Source organism: Plecotus auritus (assembly GCF_963455305.1).
Source record: "Plecotus auritus genome assembly, chromosome: 5".
NCBI classification, from domain to species: Eukaryota; Metazoa; Chordata; class Mammalia; order Chiroptera; family Vespertilionidae; genus Plecotus; species Plecotus auritus.
In genome coordinates this window covers 3,911,392-3,919,289 of record NC_137776.1, presented here as the reverse complement: position 1 = coordinate 3,919,289, position 7,898 = coordinate 3,911,392, and the positions used below count along the sequence as shown (strand labels likewise).

Here is a 7,898-nt window from a genome sequence, read left to right as displayed (position 1 = left end):
GGGACCGGGCCTCCGCTCGGCCGGCCTCTCCCAGCGGCCCAGGAGCCAGGCGCCGGGCACTTTTAGAAGCTCAGGATTCTTGTCTGATAAGAGAAGGAAGATTATCAGTTTTCACTTCTCTCTAGACCTCACCCTCTCACTCCGATCCTGAAAGAGTAGAAGCCCATCCCCACTCCCCTCAGCCCCACCCTGCAGTGCCTCTGGCCCGTCATCCACAGCCATCAGGCCCTGAGCTCAGGCTGGAGACCGGAGATCGGACATCCCCCTGAGAGCTCCCATCTGAAGGCCCAGGAGACGGAGTCAGGGAGACCCCCGGGCAGGGCTGGCTCTGGCTCTCGCCCACTCTCCCTCATTTGGGGAAGGGGCGGGACGCAGGACAGGGGAGGCACGCACAAGACCCAGAGAAGAAGGAGAAACTCGGAAGCTTCCCATCGATCGTCTCTCCCAGCTCTGCTCCAGCCACTGGCAGCCACAGGCCCAGCTCTGGGTGACGCAGGAAGCCAGCCAGGCGGGAGGGAGACAGGGTGAGCTCTCCGACTCCTTAAAACTAACTCCTTAAAAGTGGCCCAAAGCCCTAACGGGTGTGGCTCCGTGGATAGAGCGTCGGCCTGCGGACTGAAGGGTCCCAGGTTCGATTCCGGTCAAGGGCATGTACCTTGGTTGCGGGCACATCCCCAGTGGGGGGTGTGCAGGAGGCAGCTGATCGATGTTTCTCTCTCATCGATGTTTCTAGCTCTCTATCCCTCTCCCTTCCTCTCTGTAAAAAATCAATAAAATATATATTTTTTTAAAAAGTGGCCCGAAGCCTCACAGAGCACCCCCCCAGGAGGCCGTGTGCTGCTCTGGAAAGAGTCTTGGGCTCGACCTCTCCATTCCCTCATCGCAGACATCTCCCGCGGAAGGACGGCGACGAGAATAAAGGGGCACCAGCTCCGTATGGGGAGCACCAGGATGAGGCCTGCCGCGCCCCACGTTCCATCGGCAGGAGCACAGATGTCCTACACAAGATGAGCCACTCATGCTCCGGAGACTTGGCATTTCTTGCCCACAATGCCGATGGGCCTGGAGACTAGGCACAGCCTCCGTGGGTTGACGGACAGCCGTGCTGAGCACAGGCCGAGGATGGGGTGGGGCAGGTGTGGAGGGAAGCAGCAGGAGGACCCCAAGGACCTGCCACCCGCCGGGGCCCACCTCAACACCTTCCCCCACGGAAGGGTGCCTTATACACCCCCACGGAAGGGTGCCTTATACACCCCCACGGCCCCAACAAGGACCCGCCACTCCCTCCGGGGCAGCGCCCCCAACAGGAGGATGCTCCCTGAGGTCCCCAGCGACCCATCCTTCAGCGGGAGGCAGCATCGGAGACCTGGCCTGCCACAGCCTCGGAGGCGGGAAAACGGCAGGAAGGACGAGGACGGAGTGGGCATTGTGTTCGGCTTCCTCCCACCCTCCTGCTCTCGTTTGAGTTCAGCCTTTGTCTCGGCAGCCAGCGTGTGTTGGCGTGGCCTTGGTCACACAGCTGCCACAGCTGCTCTCTTCCCTTCACCACCATGTACGCTCCGGGCACACCGATGTGGCCTGCTCCATCCTTTGAGGCACAACAGCTTTCCTTCATTGCTTTTTTTTTTTTTTTCTTTTAATTGACTTCAGAGAGGAAGGGAGAGGGAGAGAGAGAGAGAAACATCAACGATGAGAAAAATCATGGATCGGCTGCCTCCTGCATGCCCCTCACCAGGGATCGAGCCCGCAACCGGGCATGTGCCCTGACCGGGAAATGAACCCTGACCTCCTGGTTCACCAGGTTGACGCTCGGCCATGGAGCCTCACCGGCTGGGCTTCTTCGTTGCTTTTTTTTTTTTTAATTGATTTTTTACAGAGAGGAAGGGAGAGGGATAGAGAGTTAGAAACATTGATGAGAGAGAAACATCGATCAGCTGCCTCCTGCACACCTCCCACTGGGGATGTGCCCGCAACCGAGGTACGTGCCCTTGACCGGAATCGAACCCGGGGACCCTTGAGTCCGCAGGCCGACGCTCTCTCCACTGAGCCACACGGCCAGAGCCTTCGTTGCTTTTGAATGCGTCACTGTGTGCTTAATAAAATGGGAACTGATGGGGAAGGTGCTGACCACTGACCGGAAACCGAAAAGAGGCCCGGAGAGTCGGATGGTAGTGAGCATCCTTCCTCCTCCGCCGCTGGGAGGCTGGAGGTGCTCCCTGTGAGGACTCAGACCTGGTGTCCGCACCCCCTCCCTCTCCATGTCCCGCGGAGGGGGCTTCCTGGTATGAGGAGACCAAGTTACCACACCTACCCCACACCCTTGAAGACCCCAAATGGTGCCCTAGCCTGACGTAACTAAACAAGGGAAGGCAGGCCTTCCAGTCTGCAGAGTCTTATCTTGGAAACAGAAAGCCCATATCGACTTTTCCCTTTGCCCAGAGACATCCACACACAAGCGGCGATGCACGGGCTAGAAGCCATTCCGCTCCTGCACGTGATGGCCACTCTTGGGTCAATGTCAGGTATCTTCGTCCGGCACCACCCTCCATTCCACTCAAGGACCGACAGCCCAGCTGCCGGGGCTCCGTGGTTGAGCGTCGACCTATGAACCCGAGGTCACAGTTCGATTCCCGGTCAGGGCACATACCCAGGTTATGGGCTCAATAGCCAGCAGGGGACATGGTGGAGCCAGTCAATGATTCTCTCTCATCATGGATGTTCCTCTCTCCCTCTCCTTCTCCCTGCCTCTCTGAAATCAATAAAAATATATTTTTTTAAAAAAAGAAAGGACGGATACCACTTCCATTCCCCTTTCCAGGTTGATGCCTACGCTCACGCGCTTCCCCTGTGGGGAAAAGATGAGCACAGAAATTCTGCGGAATGTGTGTTCCCACGAGGCTCAGAAAGTCGATGATCTCAGAGGATATTCTAAAGAAAGACCCTTGACACTTCCCGAAGAAAGAATGTCTTCTGTGCAAGGCCACGGCCAGGACACAAAGCATGTGCTGGGAAAAATCTACGGCTGCTGCTGCGTATGTTTCCAATTCTGATGGCCCATTTCCTCTTTATAATCACATTCCTCCCCCTCCTCCTCCCGCTTCTAAAAGGGACACTGGCATTCGGTCTCAGGGCAGAAGCAAGGCGGCGCGCTCTAATGCAGGCTGTGAGAGGAGAAGGCTAAGTGAATGCCAATGAGCATGAAACGCCTGAATCCTCTATAAGGCCGACCCCCATTCCACCACTTTTAAATGTTTCCAAAAATGAACTTAAATGTTGGCACGCCTAACTGTTTAAACAGAAAGCTTCATTCACATAAAGCGTATGCACGCGGGCCATCACCCAGCACAAAGCCTGTCAATGATACAGTTTGAAGAGTGGTGAGGCCATTAGTCTGGCCTTCCAACCAGCTCACGGTGGTTTTGGAAGAATCGATTATGGCGATATAGGTGAATGTAATGCACAACCTGCAAAGAGCTGCTAATCAAATGGATGCTATTCCCATTATTAAAAGGTATCACACCCTACAGTGTACACTTAAAAGAGAAAGGTCCCGGCCAGGGTGGCTCAGTGGTTGAGCGTTCACCCATGAACCAAGAGGTCACGGCTCGATTCCCCGTCAGGGCACATGCCCTGGTTGCAGGCTGCATCCCCAGTAGGGGGCGTGCAGGAGGCAGCCGATCAATGATTCACTCTCATCATTGATGTTTCTCTCTCTCTCGCTCTTTCTCTCTCTCTCTCCCTCTCTCTCTCTCTCTCTCTCTCTCTCTCGCTCTTTCTCTCTCTCTCTCTCCCTCTCTGAAGTCCATAAAAATATATTTTTAAAAAAGAGAGAAAGGACCTTGGAATCAGAGAAGAGAATTCAAATCTCCCCTCCACCACTTACCACCTACACAATTAGGGTGTAAGAGGCAGTTCCTGACCTTCGTCCTCGGCTTCCCTCCAGGGAGCGGTGAGGATTCACGGGGTAGTGCATGAAAAATCCTCTGAACACAGTGAACCCTTCCTAACCGGTAGCGACAGCTCTTGTCGGCCGCTTAATTAACGTCCACGTGCCCAGCTATTGGAAGCAGTAGAAGGGAAGAGGGAGAGAAGAGAATCTCACCCACAAGGAGGACTAATGCCGAGCACCTGGATCCTATCATCCGAGGATCCTTCTTACACCAGCACCACCCCACCCACACTCCTTCCCCTTCCCCGTGGACGTCAGGAGCTCCTAGTTGGAGTAGCACCAGGGAGTGTCCGTCTTTAGCACCAGGCTGGACAAGCGATGATTCTACGATTTGTCCCATCCCATGAAGGGGGTGCGGCCTACGCGGGGCACCCATCAGACACCCGTGGCCAGAGACCAGCCATTTAAATATATTTTTCTTGATTTCAGAGAAGAAGGGAGAGGGAGAGAGAGATGGATACATCAATGATGAGAATCATGGATCGGCTGCCTCCTGCACACCCCACACTGGGGATCGAGCCCACAACCCGGGCACGTGCCCTGACCGGGAATCGAACCGTGACCTCCTGGTTCATAGGTGGATGCTCAACCACTTGAGCCACGCCGGCCTGGCCAGAGACCAACCATTTAAGAGGATCCCCCAGCCGCGTCTCCAGGAACAGCCCCGGTCTCGTGCTTTGCATCGTGTTCATGTATGTGCCAGGGAGCACTTGGGGGGAATCCAACGATGCTGTGTTTCACACGATTCACCACATGGACGAAAAATCCAAATGCAAGAGAACAGTAACCGGGAGTCTCCCTCGGTTCCCTGCGGGGGGGGGGGGGGGGGGGGAGCTGCCGCGTTTTGCCAGCTTGCCTGTTGGCCAGCGTCCCGCTGCCACGTCACAGCGCAGTGGCTCCTGAGGACACGTCTAAGGCTTTGCGTGTCAATCTGACCACATCCCCCCGCGAAAAGGACAGCCGTCCGCCGTGGCTTCCGCAGCTCTTTCCAGTACCGCTTCTCGGGCCAGGAAAAACAGTTTTTCCCCTGCAGTAAGCTTCTCATCTGCCTTCTAAGCTTACCAGGCTTCCAAACTCGGTCACCCTAAGACGCCCTCGGGGTGGTTTTCCAGGTGGGCCCTAGGCTGGCCAAGGAGGTTGCTCTGGGCCACTTCCCAGGCCTGCCAGCAGCCGGCCGACCAGGACTGTCTCCTAACTCATCCCCAGTCACTCTCACCGTCAGTCCCACTTTGGGACCCTTCCCTCCCTGTCCCACAGGCACAAACCAGGAGTGCCTGGGAATGTCAGCCTCCTCCCCAAGCAGCGCTGCTTGGAATACCCCATTCAAACAACTCTCATCATTCAACACCCCCCCCCCCCAACACACACACATAGCTCCCTCCCGGGTCAGCCAATCCTCTTGGGTTTCTTGATTCCGATCTAGGAAAGAGTCCCTTCACAAATGCCCAACAGGTTGCCTTTAATCCTCCCGCCCCCTAAGAAAGATCCCCGTTCACCAAAACGGGAAGCGTCCCCTTTCTCTGCTGCAGAAGACCCGCCATGGCGGAGCGAGGGCGCAAAGCCCGGCTCCTCTCTCAAACCCCCCGCACCGGGGTGTGCGGTGTGTTTTCTGGGAAAGACTGTAAAAGGGTTTTTCAATTCAGCGTTACATAACCCGATTCGTTTCTTTAGCAATGGCTCATTTTCTGGTGGTTTCCCCCAAACATTCCTGGAAAATTGTTGTTCTACCATTACAACATATTTTATGTCCAAGTGGATTCTATAACATGAGCCTCCTCTCCTACCCATTCGGCCAATATCCACGAGCTGCGCACACAGATACCCAGGCCCGCACATACATACAACACAGATACCCTGATTCGTAGGGAAAAACAAAACAACAAAAAAAGTGGTCTTCCCCTGTAACGAGCAAGATCTGATTTCAGGAAACTAACCTTGGGGAGCGCCTAGAACTCGGGGAAGCTCACAACTTGTTGCAGCCACGAGCGCTCCCCCGCAGCCTGAACAAAGCGTTGCAAACGCGCTCCAGAGGCCGGCAGGGCCCGCGGGCAGCATGTGGTGTGTTTGTAATTAACTCTCCATCCAGGACCCCGCGTCACCCCCTTCCCAGCCCTCTCCCGGCCCAGCACCCTCCAGGACTCCCGTTCCCAATCTGGTTTCCATCCCAGCCCCGCCCCCGCCCTTCCCTCCCGGGAACCGTGAATCAATCCCGTCCCGGGCAGGAAACCGGCGCCAGGGCAGCCCCTCGCCGGCGGAACAAAGGAGCGAGCGCAGCTGCCGCGCGCAGCCCGCGGCCCTGGGCCCCTTCCCCGCCGCCGGGGCACGCCGCACCTGAACCCCGCTCCCTCCCCATTGTTCTCCCTCCGCCTTCCTTCCCGGAGGAGGCCGCCCGCGTCCTTTCATGGAACCGGGGGGGGGGGGGGGGGGGCAGGGAGCAGCCGTGGGCCGGAGGGATGGACGGGGTGCGGGGGAGCGCGAGGAAGATCAGAGTCCTGTGCCCACGGGTCCGCGGGGAACGGGGCGAAGTGAGAGCAACTTCGTTTACGAGCCCCCTCGTCTCGCTCCAGACCCCGAAGCCACTGCGGGGTCACCCACCCTGCGCTCCCTCCACGGGGCGCGGGGTCTCGCCGCAGCGCCGCCTCGCCCCGCCGCAGACCCCGCCGACCCGCGCCCCGCGGGGACCCCGGGCACAAAGGCGCGGGGCGCACGCTTCACCGCCCCCCGAGGGCCGCGCGGACCCGGCGGAAAGGGCAGGGGAGAGGGGGAGAGGGAGCGAGCTCTCCGTACCTCGCCGGGCGCCACTCGCCTCCTCGTCGTCCTCTCTCCGCGGCACCGGAACGCGGGCCACCCAGAGGCTGCGGGTCCCGCGGCGGCTCGCGAGGCTGCCGGGCGGGCGCTGTCCCGCAGCTGCGCCCCCTGAGCGCTCGGGCTCCGTCCACGCGCGGTGCCGGGGCTGCGGTGCGCGCTGGGCGGCGAGTGGAGTGCGGGCGCCGCGGAGCGCGGGCTGCGGCGGGAGCTCGGCCACTCCCTCCCGGCGGGGCCGGCCCAGGGGCGGGGGCGGCGACCTCGCAGCCGGATTCGCCCCTCCGCGCGCCCGCGGGACCCGAGCCGCCGCCTCCCGGCCGCTCACCTCCGGCCTCCCGGTCCCGGCCGCACAGCGCCCCCAGGCGAGCGCCAGGGGCAGCTCCGCACCCCGGGGCGAGCCCAGATGCGACTGGAATGGAAGAGGAAGGGGGGAGGCGTCCGTTCCCCCCCCCCCCCCCCCAAAGGAAGGCGCGGTCCTTGTACCCATTTTACGCGCGGACTGACTCTAGTGTAACCACGGGCGCGGGGAGGGTTGGCAGCTGGAAGCCAGCCTGGGGCACATGCCTGCCAAGAGTGGGCGTGTTCTCCATCCTTCCTCCTCTTCCAGATTAAAATGTTTGAATACCCAAGAATATCATAAAATATTCACTTAACCAATAAAGGGGGAAAGTATTGGTGGCAAAGTGTGCTTTTACTGGTAAGGTTTTTAATATCGATTAACCCACTTAATCTCGCATGATGCTAAGTAGACACTGGCCCATTCTGTTACAGAAAATAAAAGATGGTTGAAAAGTCCAAATACCCATTTATGTCTGAATCTAGTGTGTCCATGGCGGGGTAGTGCTCTGCATGTTACTTATACAAGTTGGAGGCCTCACTCCAGGCAGCCTCCTGCCTCTTTGCAGAATTTATTTATTTTTATTATTTATTTATTAAATCCTTATTATTGAAAGTATTTTTTTTAAAACATATTTTATTGATATTTTACAGAGAGGAAGGGAGAGGGATAGAGAGCTAGAAACATCGATCAGCTGCCTCCTGCACACCTCCCACTGGGTATGTGCCCGCAACCCAGGTACATGCCCTTGACCGGAATCGAACCCAGGACCCTTCAGTCCGCAGGCCGACGCTCTATCCACTGAGC

General features: G+C 58.0%; 1 protein-coding gene across 4 annotated transcripts in view; it reads right to left on the bottom strand.

Annotated features, from left to right (window-relative positions):
* The window catches only part of MYO1B (myosin IB), a 158,554-nt gene extending 151,558 nt beyond the window's left edge, over positions 1–6,996 (bottom strand). The window contains exon 1 of one of the 4 annotated variants that reach the window (XM_080667320.1): positions 6,737–6,996. The gene's annotated coding sequence lies outside the window, so the exon portion shown is untranslated. The remainder of the gene's footprint in view (positions 1–6,736) is intronic. The other 3 variants (XM_080667324.1, XM_080667322.1, XM_080667323.1) reach the window with 3 other exon arrangements.
* Positions 6,997–7,898: the final 902 nt, after the last annotated feature.